Source organism: Balaenoptera physalus (genome assembly GCF_965194825.1).
Source record: "Balaenoptera physalus genome assembly, chromosome: 6".
NCBI classification, from domain to species: domain Eukaryota; kingdom Metazoa; phylum Chordata; class Mammalia; order Artiodactyla; family Balaenopteridae; genus Balaenoptera; species Balaenoptera physalus.
Window position 1 is genome coordinate 60,172,791 of NC_138885.1, and position 24,504 is coordinate 60,197,294.

The 24,504-nt window shown below is 35.8% G+C and overlaps 1 protein-coding gene and 1 long non-coding RNA gene across 3 annotated transcripts in view; one reads left to right on the forward strand and one right to left on the reverse strand.

Annotated features, from left to right (window-relative positions):
• Positions 1–24,504, forward strand: part of LOC309662482 — a 437,456-nt gene that overhangs the window by 64,615 nt on the left and 348,337 nt on the right. The gene's annotated exons all lie outside the window — the stretch shown is intronic.
• Positions 1–24,504, reverse strand: part of LOC309662410 (sodium channel protein type 1 subunit alpha-like) — an 89,041-nt gene that overhangs the window by 39,029 nt on the left and 25,508 nt on the right. Inside the window, exon 1 of one of the 2 annotated variants that reach the window (XM_082465228.1) lies at positions 59–8,278. The exons of the other annotated variant lie outside the window; for it this stretch is intronic. The gene's annotated coding sequence lies outside the window, so the exon portion shown is untranslated. Of the gene's footprint in view, positions 1–58; positions 8,279–24,504 lie in introns of those variants that run through there. 2 annotated transcript variants of the gene reach the window in all.

Here is a 24,504-nt window from a genome sequence, read left to right on the forward strand (position 1 = left end):
CAGCCAAATAAATAAATATATAATATTAAAAAAAAAAACAACTATTGGCCAACCAAACATCTTTTCCATTTCTATATTTTAGAATACTGACATTTCAAAAGTTTTATATTGGCACATTACATAAAATAATAACAAAAATGTATCATATTAATATTCAAAATGAGAATGACTACATGCCTAAACAGCAATCTGGCTGGCCAATCCTTAACTTGGCATATATGTTAAAAGCTAAGAAAATATTGCCTGAAATTTAAAACAGTGATATAAATAATAAATATTTGAGCTTTAAAAAGTACAAAAAATGATGAAATAATCTTACTGTATTCATCTAAATCAATGCTTAAAAAAAAATAACCTCACTTTTAGACTGAAGAGTTACATTATACTTTTGTATTACTTTGTTAATTTAAAGACAAAGTTTGAACATTTTAATGATAGTTATCTTTAAGAAAAGTATGTAAAACACTTATTCATAATGCAAAACATATATTTGTATTCAGAAGACACAATTAAAAAAACAAATTTTTTGCTAAATATATGCAGAATTATTTAGATAATGTAATAATTATAAATACATTATATCTCATTATTCAGATCTATATTCAGGTAGATAGAAAATATCATTCAACAAATAAAGCTTCAGTAATTTTTTGATGCTATTTTGTGTATAAAGCAAGACTTCTGAACCTTAAGGCGTGGTTCAATTCTATTTAAGAATAATTAATTCTTGGGTTGCCTAACAAGTTCCAAGTCTGATTTCAAGTTTAGGATACACATATGAAAGAATGGCTTCTGTTCCAGAGGAGCACACAGTCTACCAGGAGAAGTATAAGAGGAAAGTTATATAAGTTGTGTTAAGTATAATAGGAAATTATCTATGGGACACAGAGGAAGCACAGATGAGGCTTCTTTGATCAATTCTTTCAGGATAGGGGTAGGAGCAGAAACATTGCTAAGAGAAGTTTCCCAAGTAGGTGAGAGCTGAAATGAGTTTTCTAAAATAAGAGGAAATTTGCCAGGAAGACAAAGGAAAAGGGCTAAGAACATGTAAGGCATTTAAAATTACTATGGTCTTTTGATCACTTAGAAAGAAGTACAAAGTAGAATGCTAATGGTGATTAAAAGCATCTATCTATTAAGTCGTGCTATGTACTTGATAAACATGAACTTTAGACTTTAGGAGACAATTTGCAGATATGCATTAGTATCATACTTTATAAATGAGAAAAGTCAGAAAAATAAACCTTAATCAAATTGATACAATATACAACTAGAGCTGGGATATGAATAGTGACTCATCTGAGTCCAGACCCTCGGTTCCTTCCACAGTACCATATTTGCTGGAAATATATCTCTGTTCGTGGCATAGTGCCTAGCACTATGCTTATAAATATCTGCTGAGTGAAAGAATGAATGAATGATTTGATATCAAACTCAATTTAGTCAGTTAATTTTATCAGTGATACTTATGGGTAGTAGAGAGAAGAACTGAGCAGAAAGACGAGAGCCATAAACAGGTTGGTTGCAACTTTCTAAGGAAAATGCTGAAACTAGACATTAGTAAAACAGGAATGTTTTCATTCTTAAAATGCAACAGTTAATTTTTACATAAAACAAAAGGAGTAATCCCCATTTTCTAGACGAGGAAACCGGGGAAGAAAGTGTAAGAAAGAGACAGTGATCGACATTGTTTAACATTACAGCATATTCTAGTAAAAATAAGAACAGAAAAAAGTTCATTAGATTATCAGCATGGTTGTCCTTAGGCACCTTAGTGAACATATAAAAGTTCTAGAGTGCTCGAAATATAAAAACGATTGTGGTGGTTTAAAAAGTAAATGGGCAATGAGAAATGGAGACACTGACTGAGTCTCTCTTCAAGAAGCTCAACTATGAATAGGACAAGATGTTACGATAGCAAGAGGGAGAAGGAGCATTTTGATAAGAAGGGAAATACATCTTATATGCTGGAGAAAAAGAGCTAAGTAGAGGATCAAGACCTCTGAGAACACAGGTGTGGAGAAGACAGGGGAATTGGGAGGTTTATGTAGAAGAAGAAAAGATGGTTCAAAATTCAGATCTTTATTTTGGAGAGCAGAGATACATCATTTCACCTCTCCTAATTTCTTCTTCATCTACAAAATGTGGGGTTGGACTATATAGGACAAGAGAGTTTCATAAAATGAAGGGTTGGATCAATCATCTCTAAGACTCCATTTAACACCCATGTCCTTTTAACATTTTATATTTCTCCCCCTTAGGATAATCCCTTTTAAAAGTGAATTAAGGTGCATTTTATGTTTGGGATCTTTAACTGATGTTTCTTGGTCAACAGCCCTTAACAGAAAAGTTTCTTCATCTTTAAAGTGAATTGGTCACTTTGTCTTGCCAGCCTGCTCTTTATAAGAAAGCTCAGGGCTGCTTATGAGAAAGGAAACAATCAATATCATGGTCCTGAGAAAGTAATTCCTCTGGGATTAAAAATAACAGATAATACTTTATCTTTGGTGAACACTTCTAAAAGGAAGTGAAACGATTTCTTGATTTATTTCTGACATGTTTCAAAGAACTTCAGTTAAGTCCTGAGTAGAATATCTTTTATCTTCTATCTTATTTTTTAGGAGTTTTGCTATAGAGGAAAGAATATGAAGTTTTCTTAATTTAATGTTTTGTACATATTTGCTTGGTGTACCTCACCCCTAAGATAGTGGGCATTCTTTAGAAAATGGTAAATAGTTTCACTTTTAAAAGATCCCAGAGTTAATGAAATTGTAGTCTGGCTATTATTGTTTTTGGTTGTTTTTAAAATCTTTGAGGTATGGCCATTTGTGAGTTAAAAGAAATCAATCATAAAAATTTAAAAACTGCTTTATCCAGGGTTTCCCCCTTTTGCCAAAGGATCATAAAGTTAAGAACGAGGGACTCCATTTAGTTATTAACATGGCTAACACCAGGCCTGAATGTAAATCAAGGCTCTGGCAATTAACAAATGATTTTGTGAACTACAGATATCATGTATTTTAAAACTTCTACATACATAGCAATGCATTATTGAAAGCCTTTACATTAAAATAATCATCACATACATGACCATAAGAAAATAGTTTAAAATCTATCTCTTTTGGTTTACTTTGGCCAAAATAATCAATCCCTACAAAATCCGTTATATGGATAACTCAGTTTGAAACCAAGCACTTACTTGAACTGGAAATAGGATCAACAACACTTGATTTGGTCAATGAATGCCTAATATTTATTTATGAACGGGATGCTAGAACACATCCAATATTCACTAGTGAAAAAGCCATCTTCCATGATGCCATGTGAGGAGATACGTCACACCTGTCTAATTCTTTTTCAGGGATAGTGGGGTGAAATTAAGCTTTTATCACTCCTAAGGAACTGAGGAACTGGAAAATCCATAATATGAACTGAGCAAAAGATCTTATAGCAATAGGTACCAGCTGGGGAGCCAATCAAGAGACAGAAACCACATACAAATCTAAACAGGAAAACTTTAATACGAAGGATTATTAAGTTATTATAGCAGAGTAACTATAAGGATGCAAGAAAAGTCTAAAGAGTATTCTAGGGATGAGGGAGAGCACACAAAGGCAGATAAACAGAGGAGCGTTCCCCTTCTTAAGGCTGTGGTTCAGACCTCATTGGAAAAGGGGTAGCTGAGGCCCTCTTCTGTACGGCAGCACAGTTTGCTGAGGTGTTCAGGCCAGGGCTGGGCCATAGTTGTCAGGCAAGCAAGAACAACGCTCCAGAGCTCAGCCAAGTTTGGTGGATGGGCCCTCACAGCTGTAAGCGTGAGTCCAGGAGCAAGTGGCCTCTGTGTTGGGAGGGCTGGGGCTAGGTGGTCACTGAGCCCTCATGTGGGTTCTGAAGTCATCACGGACTGCCCCAGCTGGGCTGTGGCTGGGGAAGAGTATCACTACATGTCACCGTACATGCACATGTCTAATAGGTCATGCACCAGGAGCAAGTAAAAACAAAATGTAGCGGGGAGAGCAGCCCCTCCCTCCTGCAGTGTTCCTTTTAGCGCCCTCTACTGACAAAGCTGAACGTCATGCTCACTGTACAGGACAAATGCTTAAGGAGCCCAATGCACAATCACTGGCTAGGTTCCAAAGGGTGAACTTGGAGCTGAGAGACAACAGACAGGTAACTGGCATGTCATGTACAATGATTATTATTATTTGTAATTATTTTTATCACAGGCCATATTTCTTAATAGCTACATAGATTTCATTTATATTCATCATCATCAGTCATATACTTAGTGCTTATTCTTTGTGATCCCCTTAACTATTTTTATAGGCCACTGTAGAGCTAAATTTGCTGTCATATAGACTGTTAATCCCTTTATCCACCGGCACTTCTCCAAAGTAAATAGCAGTCATCTTTAGATTCCCATAAGCATTTATCTGCAATTCTCACATTACTTGCCAACTTCTACTTCCTATTATATTTACTTGCAAATGTCTCATTTTCTGTCTTAATTCATAAACACCTTGAGAACAGCATCCATCTCTGCATTCTTCACTATACTATGCAAAGTGCTTTACTTGTGAGAGGCACACAATAAATAGTTTCTGAATTAATCAGTAAAGTAATTGGAATAATAATGCCATTTCCCAAGAGTGAGAGGTGCAAGCACAATAGTTAAAAATTCAAAACCTATGACAAAAATCAAAACCTAAAATACAGAACATTTTATAGTAAAGAACACTGTACGGTGAAATTTATGATTTATTGGAAGGTCTCATAAAGTGACCAAATAGTTTTCTTAATATATAGACATCTGATATATATAAAGCAAGTAGCAATGGTTTTTATTCTGATTCACCCTTGAATAAATAAGAAGAGAACACAACTTTAATAAAAATTGTTATCAATTCAGCTTTTGACTAGCAACTAATAGGACATTGGCCAATTGATTTTTGAAAAAGACGCCACGACAGTTTGATTGGAAAAGAATAATTTTTTCAACAATTGGTGCTGGAAAAACTAGATACCCACGTGCAAAAGGAAAAATTTGGAACCATGCATAGCACCATACAAAAATTAATTGAAAATGAATCATAGATATAAATGTTAGAGCTAAAACTGTAAAATTGTTTGAGAAATACGAGTAATTCTTCATGACCTTAGATGAGGTAATGATTTCTTAGATATAACACCAAAAGCACAAGCAATCAAAGAAAAAAAATTGATAAATTGTACTACATAAAAAATTATTTGTAGTTCAAAAGACAACATCAAGAAAGTAAAAATAAGCTAAAGAATGGGAGAAATCATTCACAAATTATATAGCAGATAAGGAATTATATGCAGAATATATTTTTAAAAACCTCTTACAAGTCAATAATAAAAAGACAAAAAACCCAATATAAAAATAAGCAGAGGATTTGGATAGACGTTTGTTCAAAGAAGGTACATGAACCGATAAGCACATCAAAAGATGTTCAGCATCCTTAGCCATGAGGGAAATGCAAACCAAAACCACAGTGAGATACCACATCACACCCACTAAAAAAGACAGATAATAACGAGTGTTGCTGAGGATGTAGAAAAACCGGAATCCTCATATATTGCTGGTGGGAAAGTAAAATGGTACATTTTGGAAAACACTTTGGCAGTTTCTCACAATGCTAAACATAGATAAATTATATGACCCAGTAATTTCACCCCAAGGTATCTAAGCAAGGGAAATGGAAACAAACATGCATACAAAAACTTTTATGGGAACATTCATAGCAGCCTTATCATAATAGCCAAAAAGTATAAAGCTCCCAAATGTCCATTAACTGGTGAATGAATAAACAAAGTATGGTAGATGCATACGATGATACTGACACATGCTGCAACATGGATGAACCTCAAAGACAGCATGTTAAGTGAAAGAAGCAAGACACAAAAGATAATGGATTGCATTATTCCATTCATATCAAATGTCTAAAAAAGGCAAATGTACAGAGATAGAAAGTAAATGGTGGTTACCTAGGATTGAGAATGGAAGTGGGAAGTGACTACAAATGGACATTAGGTTTCTTTTCAGCTCAATGGAAATGTTATAAAATTAAGGTGTAGTAATGATTGCACAAATCAGTAAATATACTGAAAACACTGAATTATGAAAGAAGTTCATACCACACTGATAATCATGTAAGCAGTGATAATTATTGATTCCCTTTCTTTTCTGTTTACAAATCAGAAGGTCTCGATCATTTCTTTATCTTTTAGTCCTCTAAAGGAGTTCAAGAAGAATTTTATAGAAACAATAACTACAATATTTGAATGATAAATATATTTCTTTACATAATTTTCTTTTCGCCTAAAGTCAAAAATGATTGTTCCTCATAGAATGTCTATTAATTACCTTTGGTGTTATGTTGCTATTACAATAGAGAAAAATCTTTGTTCAAAATTTAAGCTGAAATTTTGAATCCCATTATGACCAATCAAGGCAAATGTAGAGACAGAAAGTAAACGGTGGTACTGAATTTGCATTAAAAGAGTAGTACCTATAAATAAGAATATTGATTTTCTTAATATCAGTAATATTGAGGTTTAGAGATGGTATGCAATATGTTTAGAGTCTCAAAGAAGCAATGAATTCTATGTTTTTAAAATAATTTTTATATACCCAGTTTATATTTCTTACTTAGAATCCAAAAACTTAAAAGACAGTATCTTGAAACCTAGTGTTATACATAGTAGGTCCTCAACACATATTTGTTAAGTGACTGAATAATAAATGAGCGAATGAATGATTGAGAAAATTATTTCTTGCTCTGACCATCTTCCTGACTATTCTACTCCAAGGCCCAATAACTGTGAATTCTAAAACATTTAGCATTTACAATGCTAAGACAGTGTTATTGGTCAGTTGCCCTCATTTGTCTATCAGATTGAGCAATCAGTATAGATGTTAATCATAAATATAATATGGAATTGATTTACTATAATTTTAAATAACTTCAGACAGTACTATAAAACATTAAATTTTGTATGCTAACCAGACCACTGTTTTGGGGGGTTTTTTGGGTTTTTTTTGGTTAGGGAGTTTTTGGCTTCAAGATGTCTTAAACTAAGGAAGTCCATAGGAAGAGAAGACTTCAGGGTTGGTTCATTCAAAAATTTCACCAAGGACCCAAGCTCTGTTCAAGGCTCTATTCCACCACCCTCAGTGATGGTTGAGTAAGGAGGTCTGCAGCAGCTAAGGGTGTCACGTCAAGAGAGGCAACACCCAGAGAAAGAAGAAAGACCATCTTTTGTTGTGGCTTTTTTGTAGGTGAGAAGTGAGTTTTCTTAGAAGCCCACTGGCGGATGTCCCTTATATCTCATTAGTATGAGATAATGAGCCCATTGCTAAACCAACCATTGGCAATGGCAATGGGATCACCCTTAGGCCAATCAGCCCACCCCTAGAACTGGGTGAAGAATTGGGAGAGATCAGTCTCCCCTGACCCTTGAATGTCCTGGGAGAGTGGCACCTGCACAGAATTAGAGTTGTGCTAAGAAGAAAGAAGGTAATTACGTGTCTATTACCACTACCAAATTCCGGAGAAAAAATAAATTTTTCTCAGGTCATTTTGAGTGACCTTGAAAATAACAACTACTTTCAAATCTCTGACGTGTAGATTATGCTCTGAGAACTAGATGCATACACTGAGGTTTATTGCTAGAGGATATAAATTACTAGACTTTAAGACAAAATGAGTTGTTTTTAACACTGTAATGTTCAGGGGATATAATGTGATTCTTCCATATCATGGAAGATACTAATGATTCTTTCTTAGATAATATCAAACCTATAACTACATACATTTGAAGAAAAAATGAGAACTGTAAAACCATTCCCATTTCCTTACCTCCCTTCTAAATCTCATATTATTCAATATTCTCGTTAAAGACATATTTTAAGGGACATTTTAAATCTCTTTAAAACTGTATCTGGATGTCTAAGAAGAGTGTTACTTGCTACTGGAAAGTGGTAGAAAAATCAGAAACCAGTTAGACAATGCAATGGTTTTTGTATAGTTGTTCAATGTTAATATTTAAATTATTTTGTCTCTATTTCTAAAAGTAGGGAAAAGTTTGGGAAAATTAATAAACTAATGCAAAAGGATATATTTTGAACAAATGGTGAGAGGAGGAGTGAATAAAAGTAGTGAGTCAAGCCCTGTTTTCAACCTCTAATCTCAGTGGGGACCAGGAAGAACCAAAGGTGAAAGCTAAGAAGCCCACTGCACAAAACCATGCACCTGAAATTTTTTGTTCCACACATAAGTGTTAGCTGACTGTACCTTCTTCTTGTGTGTACTATGTGGACATTGTGGAAGTTCTGTTTCCTAATCAAGAAAAGCATAAGTTTTTGGCTCTGTTTTATACAACAAAAGATCTAATGACTATTAATAGAAATGTAAAATGCTTGGTATTTTTAATGTTTTATTTAAGTTTACCTCAAAAGTAATTATCCAATTAGAAAGAAACTAAATTTCTATGACTGTTGGAATAATGAAACAAATATAAAACGCTATGATGGAATATTATGGAGCCATTAAAATTATCTTTTTGAGTTATTTCTGACAGCATAAAAAGATATTTAAGATATAACACCTGATAGGTTAAAAATTGCAAACCACCATAGGAAGCCCAAGAAACAACAAAACAAAATCCCAGAAAACAACAACAAAAAAAATTATTTAGAGGAAAATATTAAATATCAAAAGAAATACCTTATTATTCTTATGGGCAAAACATCACATAAAAGATTGTAAGATTGCAAATATTATTTTTTTATACTTTTAAAATACTCTAAGTTCTCTGTAATAACTATTACTAATTTTTATAACTATAAAAAGATAATACTTGGATAATTTTTTTAAAAATTTGACTCAAGCAAAAACCAAAGTATGACTCCAAATGATTAAAAGAGAAGTAACAGAATTTCTCAGAATTGAATCATCATAACATCTAAAGTTAAAAATAAGAAAAAAAAACCATATTCAGAATTACTTTGAAAAGGAGTGTTTAACCATAGCATAAATGGCCTCTGTGATAGGAGTTTGGAATTTGCATAAAAATATTAAAATTATTATGTGCTTCTTAAGCATATTTTTACAAAAATGGTATTTGCAAAAACATCATTTAAAGTATAGAATTGTCAGATATTAAAGGTTACCCTAAAATGTTTTTGTTTTGTTTCATTTTCATTTAGCAAACATCTATTGAGTACTTAGGTGCCTCCCAAACTGAACTAGGCAGTGATGATGATCGTCAGTCACATCAGAAAATAGATGGCACCGTATTGCAGAGAAGGCACAGTACAGCTTAGGGAGGCTGAGAAATAAGCACAGTAAAGTGCAGTTGGTGCAATGATCTAAGTCTGTACTGGGCACAGCCATAGCACAGAAAGGAAATGAATCATTCTTGAGGGAAGAAGAGATCGTGGCTTTTCAGGCAGAGAAAGAAACAGGCTTGGAGACAGAAGCAGCTTCAGATATGCACAGAAACACAATTATTTCTGCAAGACTAATAGTAGAGTAGATAGACCATGGGGAAGACATAAATCTCAACAGCTCACAGAAGCCAGACATCCTGAAGAAACTAGGCTTTTACCCCTGGACATCTCTCATAAACAGTGGAGATCTGATGTGCCTGTTAGGTCACTCGTGACTGTGCGGATGGCAGATTCTAAGAAGGAAAGGTGGGTACTTGAAAAATGACCAATAGAAAAATTTTACATTGTTTTAGTTGAGGGATGATGAAGATCCAAACAAGAGTATTGGAACATTTATCTTTTATAATATCTGATTTGCTTTGCAACACTTTTTACTTACTTTTACTAGAACTTACTGAGTTAAACTGATATGTGCAGCTCATATTACAGTAATGGAAAACACACAAGTATAATATGATAAATATTTTCCTTATTCAGCATAACTTCAAGGGACTCAGTTACCTGTATTATAATAATTTCAACTAAGGCATGTCCATAGTGTAACAGACATAAATGTACCACAGAATAAGATGAACTATTAAATTCATCCTTGTCATATAAATTTTTGGTCTCAGGACCTCTTTATATTGTTAATATTATTGAGGACCCCCAAAAGCTTTTGTTTATATGGGTTAAGTTTATTAACATTTACTATATTAGAAATTAAAATAGAGAAATCATGAAAATATTTATTAATTAATTTATAAATAACAATAAGAAAGCAATAGCATGTAAAATAATATTTTAGGTGAAAAATAATCATAGCCCTAAAAGAAAAACTCTACTGAGATTTAAAAAATATTTTTTATTTATTTTATTTTTATTACTTTACTATTCTTTATTTTATAAATTTTTAAATCTCTTTAATATCTGGCTTAATGTTTAGATTCTTAAATTTGCTTCTGAATTCAGTGTTATAATTTACATTTGGATGAAGAAAATCTGGCCTCACATGGATATGTATTTGAAAAATTTTAACAGCCTTTTCAATATATGTTCAATATATTGAATATATTCAATATATATTTCAATACATATTCAATAATAGCCTTGTGAATAGTCTTCTTTGAAAGTCTAGCAAAACTAGGCAAATGGAATCCAAAACCATATCAATGAACTTGTACTCTGCTACATTAAAATCTGTTGCTTTATCTTGCACTTTGAATGGATCTATTATCCATGTGTGATTTTGTATCATTATAGACTGCTCATTTGTAAAATATTGGTTGACTGAGTTATGCAGATCTTTGAAATGTTTGTTAATATCACCACTCATCACATCAGAAAATCCTTTAAATTTTGAGAAGCTGTTGAACTTATGGTGGCAGATACAAGTTTTCCAAAGTTCTAATTTTTCTCTTGAATGTTCAAATGTTGTCCTTGGTAACAAATATCCTCAGTTATTTTTCTTGAAATGACAGGGTCACTTCATTCAATTTCAAAAATTCATCTGCCAGATATCCAAGTCTAAATAACCACAATTTATCTGTCAGTCATTTTTTCAAGTAAAAATGATGTTCCATATAGAAAACTGGCTAATTCAGCTTGCAACTCAAATAATTGCACAAGTGCTTTTTTTTTGAGTCAATCATCATCATACCTTGGTTTGTGGAAGCTATTTTTTATGCGTACTTCCCATTTCAGCATACAGAACATTTAAAACAAGTGTACTTATGTGTCTAGATGAAATAGAATTAATACTTTTTCCTGCTTCATGTTTAGTAAAACTGGCTTTTAATTTTACTTATATATTTACTTACTTATTTTTACTGGGGGTGAATGGTAGTGAAGAATACAACGAGTACTAGTACAGTTTGGTGCCATTGTCTTGATAAGTGTTAAGGCTAAGAGTTTTAATTGCTCTTGCACCCTAAGTGCAAACGTCAATACGGTGAAAAAGGCAAAAAATGTTTTTTCTTATGAAAATACTTTTGCCCTGAGGGACACCCTAAAAGGTTTCAAGAGAACTCAAGGAGGTCTATAGACCATACTTTGAAAATAACTGCTGAAATCTTGTTAATATTTTTTCTATTTTTTGGACTACATTCTATATGCATCAAAGGTTCTGAACATACTGAGAACACTCAGTAATAAATATTTACTGAGTGGAAATATTTTCACATAACCCACTGAATGGAGGGAGGGTCAGGAATGAAATGCAAAATCCGAGGATAAAACAAAATGCCTAGTAATGAAAAAAAAATGCGAGTAAGGGAGAGCAAGATAAATTTTGGCTCCAGAGAAGAGAAATCTGAGATTCCATTCTTTGTCATCTTATAGAGAGTTTTATGGAGACCACCCTCTTCTTTTCTTTGCTTACTGATTTCTATTTAACTTTTTTTTTTTTTTAATGGTTTCATGAGCAGTGATGGGGGGGCCTCTGTGTTTTGTTTTTGTTTTTTAAATTTATTTTATTTTTATTTATTTTTGGCTGTGTTGGGTCTTCGTTTCTGTGCGAGGGCTTTCTCTAGTTGCGGCAAGCGGGGGCCACTCTTCATCGCGGTGCGCGGGCCTCTCACTGTCGTGGCCTCTCTTGTTGCGGAGCACAGGCTCCAGACGCGCAGGCTCAGTAGTTGTGGCTCACGGGCCCAGTTGCTCTGCGGCATGTGGGATCTTCCCAGACCAGGGCTCGAACCCGTGTGCTCTGCATTGGCAGGCAGATTCTCAACCACTGCGCCACCAGGGAAGCCCTCTATTTAACTTTTTTACTATGTCCAAACTTCCTTTTTGGAATTTCTTCAAAGGACACTCTTGTCTTCATTCATACAGGTTGATCTATAATCCTCTGAATGCCTTAAATATTGGTGTGCAATCTTCCAGACTCCTCAAATCACCCAAAACCTGAAATACCAAGGGCCAGGCAGCACAGAAATTATGGTATTCTAGACCTGAAACCAGTCTGTTGCCTCTTTGGTTTTGTACCAACACACTGACATACATAGCCCAAAATATCTGGCCTTTGTAAATGGCATATCACATTCCAGGGTAATATCAAAACTGCTGCCTGGGAACATCTGTCAAGTCTCAAAGTAACTCTTTCCAGGATTTTCAAAACCACTGAATTTCTTAGATTGAAATATTTCATGTGACAGAATTCTCTTAGCTTTCCCTCCTCTTTGAATATATACTTAGAAACACTGAACTCTAGTTCCTTTGTATTCAATATTTGTCTTTAATTTTTAAATTATTAATATGTGCTTTAAAATAATCTAGATAGTCCTGAGCTGAGATGTTGGCTCTGCCATTTAATGAGGAACTCTGGTCTGAAGGGCCGATAGCAAGGCCTCTGCATGGGGCCAGCTATGAGATATTGAAACAAACTAAGCACAAAGGGAAAAAAGGTGGATTGGCTAGGCCTGGAGTGAGATTGCCAGATTTATGTCCTTTCCAGATGAAATGTGGGTCCACTAGCAACAGGAGGTGTGAAGAGAGAGGACCTTCAAGATGGCAGAGGAGTAAGATGTGGATATCACACTCCTCCCCACAAATACATCAAAAATACATCTACATGTGGGACAACTCCTACAGAACACCTATTGAATGCTGGCAGAAGACCTCAGACTTCCCAAAAGCCGTGTGGCTGACAGGGTCTTTGTGTTCTTCTGGCTGTCAGGCCTGGGCCTCTGAGGTGGAAGAGCCAAGTTCAGGACATTGGTCCACCAGAGACCTCCCAGTCCCACGAAATATCAATTGGCGAGAGCTCTCCCAGAGATCTCTGTCTCAATCCTAAGACCCAGCTCCACTCAATGACCAACAAGTTCCAGTGCTGGACACCCCGTGCCAAACAACTAGCAAGACAGGAACAAAAACCAACCCATTAGCAGAGAGGCTGCCTAAAATCATAATAAGTTCACAGACACCCCAAAACACACCACCAGACACGGTCCTGCCCACTAGAAAGACAAGATCCAGCCTCATCCACCAGAACAAAGGCAACAGTCCCCTGCACCAGGAAGCCTACACAACCCGCTGAACCAACCTTACCCACTGGGGGCAGACACCGAAAACAATGGGAACTATGAACCTGCAACCTGTAAAAAGGAAACCCCAAACACAGTAAGTTAAGCAAAATGAGAAGATAGAGAAATATGCAGCAGATGAAGGAATAAGGTAAAAACCCACCAGACCAAACAAATGAAGAGGAAATAGGCAGTCTACCTGAAAAAGAATTCGGAGTAACGATAGTAAAGATGATCCCAAATCTTGGAAATAGAATGGAGAAAATACAAGAAACGTTTAATAAGGACCCAGAAGAACTAAACAGCAAACAAACTATGATGAACAACATAATAGAAGAAATTAAAAATTCTCTAGAAGGAATCAATAGCAGAATAACTGAGGCAGAAGAATGGATAAGTGACCTGGAAGATAAAATAGTGGAAATAACTACCACAGAGCAGAATAAAGAAAAAAGAATAAAAAGAATTGAGGACAGTCTCACAGACATCGGGAACAACATTAAATGCACCAACATTTGAATTATAGGGGTCTCAGAAGAAGAAGAGAAAAAAGAAAGGGACTGAGAAAATATTTGAAGAGATTATAGTTGAAAACTTCCCTAATATGGAAAAGGAAATAGTCAATCAAGTCCAGGAAGTGCAGAGAGTCCCATACAGGATAAATCCAAGGAGAAACACAATAAGACACATATTAATAAAACTATCAAAAATTAAATACAAAGAAAAAATATTGAAAGCAGCAAGGGAAGAGCAACAAATAACATACAATGGAATCTCCATAAGGTTGACAGCTGATCTTTCAGCAGAAACTCTGCAAGCCAGAATGGAGTGGCAAGACATATTTAAAGTGATGAAAGGTAAAAACCTACAACCAAGATTACTCTACCCAGCAAGGATCTCATTCAGATTCGATGGGGAAATTAAAACCTTTACAGACAAGTAAAAGCTAACAGAATTCAGCACCACCAAACCAGCTTTACAACAAATGCTAAAGGAACTTCTCTAGGCAGGAAACACAAAAGAAGAAAAAGACCCACAGAAACAAACCCAAAACAATTAAGAAAATGGTAATAGGAACATACATATCAATAATTACCTTAAATATAAATGGATTAAATCCTCCAACCAAAAGACATAGACTGGCTGAATGGATATAAAAACAAGACCTGTATATATGCTGTCTATAAGAGACCCACTTCAGACCTAGGGACACATACAGACTGAAAGTGAGGGGATGGAAAAAGATATTCCATGCAAATGGAAATCAAAAGAAAGCTGGAGTAGCAATTTTCATATCAGACAAAATAGACTTTAAAATAAAGACTATTACAAGAGACAAAGAAGGACACTACATAATGATCAAGGGATCATTCCAAGAAGAAGATATAACAATTGTAAATATTTATGCACCCAACATAGAAGCACCTCATTACATAAGGCAAATGCTAACAGCCATAAAAGCAGAAATCGACAGTAACACAATAATAGTAGGGGACTTTAACACTCCACTTTCACCAATGGACAGATCAACCAAAATGAAAATAAATAAGGAAACACAAGCTTTAAATGAGACATTAAACAAGATGGATTTAATTGATATTATAGGACATTCCATCCAAAAACAACAGAATACACTTTCTTCTCAAGTGCTCATGGAACATTCTCCAGGATAGATCATATCTTGGGTCACAAATCAAACCTTGGTAAATTTAAGAAAATTAAAATCATATCAAGCATCTTTTCCAACCACAACACTATGAGACTAGATATCCATTACAGGAAAAAAACTGTAAAAAAACCAAACACATGGAGGCTAAACAATACACTACTTAATAACCAAGAGATCACTGAAGAAATCAAAGAGGAAATAAAAAAATACCTAGAAACAAATTACAATGAAAACACGATGACCCAAAACCTATGGGATGCAGCAAAAGCCATTCTAAGAGGGAAGTTTATAGCAATACAATCCTACCTTAAAAAACAAGAAACATCTCAAATAAACAACCTAACCTTATACCTAAAGCAATTAGAGAAAGAAGAACAGAAAAACCCCAAAGTTAGCAGAAGGAAAGAAATCATAAAGATCAGATCAGAAATAAATGAAAAAGAAATGAAGGAAATGATAGCAAAAATCAATAAAACTAAAAGCTGGTTCTTTGAGAAGATAAACAAAATTGATAAACCATTAACCAGACTCATCAAGAAAAAAAGGGAGAAGACTCAAATCAACAGAATTAGAAATGAAGAAGGAGAAGTAACAACTGACACTGCAGAAACACAAAGGATCATGAGAGATTACTACAAGTAACTATATGCCAATAAAACAGACAACCTCGAAGAAATGGACAAATTCTTAGAAAAGCACAACCTTCCGATACTGAACCAGGAAAAAATAGAAAATATAAACAGACCAATCACAGCACTGAAATTGAAACTGTGATTAAAAATCTTCCAACAAACAAAAGCCCAGGACAGATGGCTTCACAGGCGAATTTTATCAAGCATTTAGAGAAGAGCTAACACCTAATATAGATCAATGGAAAGGGCCAGAAAGCCCAGAGATAAACTCACGCACATATGGTCACCTTGTCTTTGATAAAGGAGGCAAGAATATACAATGGAGAAAAGACAGCCTCTTCAATAAGTGGTGCTGGGAAAACTGGACAGCTACATGTCAAAGAATGAAATTAGAACACTCCACTTCCTAACACAATACACAAAAATAAACTCAAAATGGATTAAGTACCTAAATGTAAGGCCAGACACTATAAAACTCTTAGAGGAAAACATAGGCAGAACACTCTATGACATAAATCACAGCAAGATCCTTTATGACCCACCTCCTAGAGAAATGGAAATAAAAACAAAAATGAGCAAATGGGACCTAATGAAACTTAAAAGCTTTTGCACAGCAAAGGAAACCATAAATAAGACGAAAATACAACCCTCAGAATGGGAGAAAATATTTGCAAATGAAGCAACTGACAAAGGATTAATCTCCAAAATATACAAGCAGCTCATGCAGCCTAATATCAAAAAAACAAACAACCTAATCCAAAAATGGACAGAAGACCTAAATAGACATTTCTCCAAAGAAGATATACAGATTGTCAACAAACACATGAAAGGATGCTCAATATCACTAATCATTAGAGAAATGCAAATCAAAACTACAATGAGGTATCACCTCACACCAGTCAGAATGGTCATCATCAAAAAATCTATAAACAATAAATGTTGGAGAGGGTGTGGAGAAAAGGGAACCCTCTTGCACTGTTGGTGGGAATGTAAATTGATACAGCCACTATGGAGAACAGTATGGAGGTTCCTTAAAAAATCTAAAAATAGAACTACCATATGACCCAGCAATCCCACTACTGGGCATATACCCTGAGAAAACCATAACTCAAAAGAGTCATGTATCACAATTTTCATTGCAGCACTATTTATAATAGCCAGGACATAGAAGCAACCTAAGTGTCCATCAACAGATGGATGGATAAAGAAGATGTGGCACATTTATACAATGGAATATTACTCTGCTATAAAAAGAAACGAAACCGAGTTGTGTGTAGTGAGATGGATAGACCTAGAATCTGTCATGCAGAGTGAAGTAAGTCAGAAAGAGAAAAACAAATACCATATGCTAACACATATATATGGAACCTTAAAAAAAAGTGGTTCTGAAGAACCTAGGGGCAGGACAGGAATAAAGACGCAGACCTAGAGAGTGGACCTAAGGACATGGGGAGGGGAAAGGGTAAGCTGGGACGAAGTGAGAGAGTGGCATTGACATATATGCATTACCAAATGTAAAATAGATAGCTAGCGGGAAGCAGCTGCATAGCACCGGGAGATTAGCTCGGTGCTCTGTGACCACCTAGAGGGGTGGGATAGGGTAGGAGGGAGATGCAAGAGGGAGGGGGTATGGGTATATATGTATACGTATAGCTGATTCACTTTGTTATACAGCAGCAACTAACACAACAATGTAAAGCAATTACCCTCCAATAAAGATGTTAAAAAAAAAAATCTGATATTGTCACCTAAGACTTGTCATTAACCATCTCTTCCTCTTCACACAGATCCCTCCCACTACACCTTCAACACAAATAACTTCACATCTCCAAATGCAACAAATACTAATAATTACCTTCATTGCTCCATCCTGCCACCTCCGGCTCAATAGTGTAAACTGCTAATTTACTCTTGTCATCATTCTATTTGGTAATGATGATAACCTTATAACTTGATTTTCCCAGTTTGAGAAGTTTTATTCTAAATAGGTAAAAATTTATGTACATACTTGTCAGTATTTACAGGGATTTTTGTTTGTTTGTTCTTAGTTCTCAATCTGAGGTCAGTTCTTACTAAAACAATCCATTGCAAATAGTAGATGCTCCAAGAATATAAGATGACTTTCCCCAAATTTTGCTGAATTCTAAAGGGAGAAGTTATATTACCAAATTACACAATTTTCTGGACAACACCCTTTTGACACTTCAAAACTAACTTTATGTTAGATCCTTTCCCAAAAGTAATCTATTTGTTATAAATTTTTCAAAAATACTATATTATATATAGTATATAGAGGAGTTTTGGGCTGATGAAATATTCAAATACTCAACTGTTCCCTAAATAACTTTGAGTTTACTATTTTGGTTAGAGATACAATAAACATCTTTGTACAAAATAGACTAACCCACTTCCATTTGAAAAATAATGTATGCTAACTTTTATGCTGATTTTGAAAGCAATACATGTTTATTTTAGAGAATTCGTACAAAAATACTTTGTTATATAAAATAAATTATTACCACTGATAATTTTGCATTGTAGGGGTCATTTTATCATTTATTCTTTAATACTTTCTTTTTTGCTTTATGTAATTAGCATGTATTAATTTGTTATTAGAAAAATAAGATGTAATATTTTATTTTCTTAAAAGAAAATTGAAATTGCAATCCCATAAACTGGAGATAACTATCACATTATTGCAAGTTTTTTTTTTTCTAGGCAAATATACTTTTTTTGTTTTTCATTGAAATCATACTAGATAGCTATGTTTTTATGGTACTTTTTTATGTACCATTATATCCTGAATAATTTTGCATGGAAGTAAATACTCCTTGAAATATGGAAGCTCTATAAGATCTCACTATTTGCATGGATGATGATTTATTTAACCTTTCTTCTAACATTGTGTATGTAGACTGTTTTCAGTTTTGTTTGGTGGAATTACTCTTTCCAAATGGGGCATAGTTTAGTGGGACTGTCAGTCAAGGGACCCAGTTCACCCTTAACTAAAGGGACAGAGTCACAACTAACCGTGACCAATCAGATGGTCACTTCCTGGAATTTTAATCTTAAACCTGAATGTTTAAAAAAAAAAAAAGCCTGAAAACAGTTGAACTGATTCATTCCAAAAGATAACAGCTTGTTGCAGAAACCACCAAAAAGTCCAAAATCTGGGCTACCTGACTGTCATAGTTTTCCCTACTCCTGTCATTTCCAGTGTCTAGATTTTAGCTATCCCTCAAGTATGTGAGCTGTAGTAACTTTACAAGACATTACTCGTATACTTAAATTAACCTCAGTCTCAGAGTCTTAGGTGTGTCCCAAATGAAACTGAGGTTAATTGAAACACTTTGAAATTAATTATTTTATTTATGTTTCTCCTGAATACCTAATATTTTATATCACTTTTTGTCACTTTTCTCATTGAAACAAATAAGAGCCTTAGCTTAGTAAACTCATCATAGATTGTGAAAATGAACATGACATTGTAGGCATACAAGTGGAATCAATGTCACTGCCATTTTGCTTCTGTGGACTTTATTATTCATCTTGTCTCTTTAATGCAAACCTCATTAATTGCCTTTATTTGACTATTAACAAATACACAGACAACTCCGTATTATCCAGTGGGAAGAAGGCATGAATAATGAAAGACTACCATTAACAACAACAACAATTTCATTGACAATAAAAAATGACTTATCAGTTTCAATCATCTTTGCTCATTATTTTAGCAGTCGTAAGTATAGCCAAGGACGACTGCTATTGGCTGAACTGTGACCCCTTCAAAATTCATGTGTTGAAGCCCTAACCCCTAGAACCTCAGAATGGGACTGTATTGGGAGATAGGGCCTTTAAAGAGGGGATTAAATTAAAACGTATTAGGATGGCTTCTATTACAATCTTACTGGTGCCCTGATAAGAAGAAATCTGGATACCAAAAAAAGACACTAGGAATGCCCACACACGCACGCACACGTGCGCGCACACACACACACGAAACAATATGAGGACCCACGAGAAGGCTGCCTTCCACAAGTCAAGGAGAAAGACTTCAGAAAGAAAAAAAAAGCCTGCAGACACCTTATCTTGAACTTCTAACCTCCAGAAATGTGAGAAATAAATTTCTGTTGTTTAAGATATCAGGTCTGTGGTACTTCGTTATGGAAGCCTCGACAAACTCATACAACAACTAACCCTATTTGAAAGGCACACCTCCACCTCAAGTTCAACGTTTTCCCCTCGATGGTGCTTAGAAAGCAAGAGCAGACTAGCAACATATATTATACAGATAACATTTGTATGAGTTTGGGAGAGCACGTGCAATACAGTAGAGATTTTCTTAAAAATAATTAGTAAGTAATCTTTCTCCCAAAATGTTAGCTCATTACTGAACTCTATACCATCTCCTTACATTTCCAGTAGAGTCATTAATGAGTATGCTTTCAATTATAATTTAAAAAGTTGACATGAAGTTAGGTCAAAAAAGCATTTAACAGTTAAAGGCATATGGGACAATTGTTTCATGCTTTAAAGTTATATGGATTCTCCAGAAGGGAGACTCTTACTGCTCATTTTTAAAGAAAAAAGTCACCCCTAGTACCCAGCATGTGAAATTATTGCTAATAGTAACATGCTAAAAACACAGATGCACTTAAATATGGCATGGCCAACAAGATAAACAAGACAATTCAATGGGGAAAGAATAGTCTTTTCAACAAATGGTGCTGGGACAATTGGATGTCAACGTGCAAAAGAATGACGTTGGACCCCTACCTCATATTACATATGAAATCTGACTTGAAATAGATCACAGCCTTAAATGTAAGAGATAAAACTGTAAAACTCATAGAGAAAAAAGAGAAGTAAATTTTCATGACGTTGGATTAGGCAATGGTTTCTTATATATGACATCAAAAACACAAGTGACAGAAGACAAAAATTAAAGCCAAAGATTATAGACACTTCATCAAAATTAAAGCCGAGGTTGTAGGTGGAGCATCAAAGGAGGAAGAGGCTATATGAGAGGCAAGGACTTTTCACCATTTACAGGGATAAACTAAGAAGCGAGGTTTATTCTAAGTTAGGAGAGAAACTCACATTTGCTAGAAAGGAACTACAGTGTTAGCAGGTGACTGAGAGAGTGGGAGCAAGTAGCCAGGCAATAAAAAGATAAACCATTAGAATGTGAATTTTGAAACAGAAATATAATAACAAAAGGTTTAATATAGATAAAAACGAGAGCTGATGCTTGTGTTTTACCATATTGTTTTTAAATCACATTAATATGAATTCACTTGCAAAAATATGATTTGTTCAAACCCTCTCAACACCTACTGTGTAGTGACCCCTCTAGGCTGGTTTCCATCCTTAATGTCCACTCCCAGCCCACACCTCCTCAGTTTGGTCATTTCAGGGGGAAAGTCCTCAAGTGCAAGCAAGACTGACTGGGTGACAGGGGCTGCTTTTTATTTTAACTGATAGTTTATAGCAATCTAACCAATGATCTCATTCAAACTGGTTTTTTTATTTTTTCCACCAAAGAGTGTCTTTTAACTACTTTTAAGCCACTTTCACTGCATACCAGGAACTACAGCATTTTTCACGGAACTTTACAAATTGTTAAAACGTTGTGTATGTGTGAAAATGACTTGGTTTAGGTGTTTTTTCTTTTTTTTAACCTAGTAACTTATCATTAAATATGGGACTTAAATTGACTTGACATTGTTCCTGGGTATGTTTTTTATAAACGCCAGGGAAATTAGAGCCCTAAGCACACTCACTGAGACTCCACAGATCTGGCCCCATTTCCTGCCATTTCTTCTGCTATCGTGATCACTCATGAGGCAGGTGCCATTCCTTATACCTGTCAGACACTGTGCCCTTTGGGACTTGTGTTTTCTCCCTTCCCTCTTCCCAGAATGCTCTTCTCTCACCTCATTCAGATAAAAATTACTTTCTGCACCTCTTGAACATTGTTTTATCTCTCTGCAGGCCCCTTTCATCCTCGCTATTGCCTTATGCTGCCGTATTTTTCTTCAAAAAACATGTATTCACTATTATTTCATTACACATTGATTCGTCTACCAACTCCATCTTTAGACTGAAAGCACCACGTGGGCAGGAATTTTGTTTTATTTACCATAGTCCGGCACCTAGAACAGGGACTCTCCAACAGTACAGAAAGGCACATTTTTAAAAAATGAATAAATCAAGCAGATATAGAGAATCATTCTAAACCAAAGTATTTTGAAATTTTGGCATGTAAAGGAGCAGATGAATTATAGCTGCCATGTACAGATGGCACCAATCTGAGTCTTTACTATCTGGGCTAAGCCATTGCTCTACCACCACACAGGTGATAAGGAATAGTCAAGAGCACAGACTCTGCAGCCAGACAGCCTGGGTTCAAGTTTGGGCTCTGCCACCTACAAACTGTAACTAAGGGCAAGTTAACTTGCTGTGCTTCCTTGGTTTCCTCATCCATAAAGTGTGACTAATAATAGTACCTACCTCACAGAATTAAATGAGAAAATATTTGTAAGGTGCTGCTTAGAATAGTGGCTGGCACAGAGTAAATGCTATATATCTTTGTTAAATAAAATAATTAATAAATGGGAACCTGGACAAAAGAAAAATTTGGAAAAGCACAGTTTGGGACAGTTTGGGAAAATTTGGCTTCATTTATTTTTTCTGACCACAGTTGCTCTGAGAATCAATCTCTTCCCCACCCCTACCCTAGAGCAGTATCATCTAAATTGATCTGTGAAACATGCTTAATTGACTAATCAGAATTTCAAAGGGAAGTGATTACTTCACAGATCCCAGCCCCAAATAGCTGGGATTGTCACTCTGCCTCCACCCTCCCTATAATCTCTTCCTGCACCCCCCTACCTCCGCTTCACAGGCCGCTGGGAGATCTGGCCTATGCTCTTGGTATTTACAGGGAGGGAATGATGGGTTAGGCCTCTCCAACTACCCAGGAGGAAAATAATACCTTGTATGGGACCCCAGGCTAAAATTTGCAGGGACGCGTCCCTGTGTGAGCTCATACAAATATAAACCCGTGAGGAGTGCTTTGTCTGTAACATCCTAGATGTAACTCCAAAAGAACCCCCAATTTTTCCCTTCCTTGTCTGCAACACCCAGAGAAGATGCTCTTCCGTTTTCCCTCTCTGAATCAGTGCCCTCTACACAAGGAACTAGAATGTTTCTTACTGGACTCCTCTTGTGAGATTCCAGAGTTTTCATTCTCTGTGTTGGTGGCAATAGTTTACTTCTGGGTCTCTGGCCTGTCCCTTTGCCCCTGGTATCGCTGGTTGGTAAAGCCGAATCCTGGCTGAGATCCCCCAGTGCCTTCTTGGATACTGTATAATTAATTAGGCCTCCAATTGTGCCTTCCCCTCCCCTCCCATACATGGAGAAAACATCTCAACCATGACTTAAAGGGAAACTGCCCTAATAAATGAGTCTCCAGATACCAGATTTCCCAGCAGGAGGGGGCCATGTAAACGGAGACTATTAGTATTGGCAGCAAAATCCAGCATATTATTTTTACCAGTATGAGCATTCCGGACATACTGGCCACTTAGAGAGATATTTGAAAAAACAGACCAACAATGTGAAGAGGGAAGAAAGAAAAAAAAGCCATACACATGAGCTACAGTGAGTTTCTTGGAAACTAATTCCCTTGCTCAGTTCATGTGATATAACCAGCCACTGCTGCTCTGTGCTGGTGGTTTATAACGTTACCTCACCCTCTCCACGAAATTGTTTTCCTGTAAATCTCAGTGGCCATCCATTCCTGTCTACACATTATGTTCCTAAAATAGACACCATCTAAAAATCTCTTCAAGGAGCTTTGTGGAGGAAGGCCTAAATTACAACACTGCTCAAGAGGGATGCAGTGGCTTGACAGCAATTGCAAAAGCAGCGGCCACAAAGGAGAGGCTTAAAAGTTTTTCACCGGAGTTGTTCAGCTTCCCAAATGCACAAATGAGGGGAAAGAAAAGTGTCAGACACTGGTGAACGTGCAGGAGCTCCAAGTTGCATCACCCTGGCATGCCAGGTATTGCAGCAAATAGGAAAGGTAAGCGACCTGCCGACTAGACTGGACAAACGAAAGCAGGGATCACCAACCTCAGCATGGAATTTTCCGATTTCTGTTTGGCATCAGCCTCTTGGGATGATTGAAAGTGCTTAATGGAGAAATATGTTCCGTTACTACACTAGCACATCAGAAATACCATGTGAACCTGGAAATCCATAGAAAAAAGAAGCCACATTTTATAGGTGTGATAGCAACAGCATTCGGCAATTCGCAAGTTTGCTACTGCACCTGAGAAATATTTAGTCACATGCACATATGGAGAGAATGTTACCCTGCTTTGGCTTTAATCATTTCGTGGGACATGTGAAAAAGCACCTACCGCCACTCTTTTTGGACTGATTTGCTAAAGAGGAGCGACAATTGTCATGAAGTCACTGAAGGGAACAAAAAGAAATGAGGGAAGTAAAGGCGGCGGGGGAAGGGGGAGTGCCTTTAAACAAATACCTCAAACAGGTAGGAGAGAGGGGATCCATGGTAACAAAGACCTCTGAAAAAGCCTCACGTCCACCCAGAGACATTTTTTTTTTGTGCTGTTTGGAAAAGCAGGACGGTTCACACTGGGAACTGAACAGCATCTGCAGTATCACCGCGGACAGTGACCTCTGTGCAATTAACAGTAA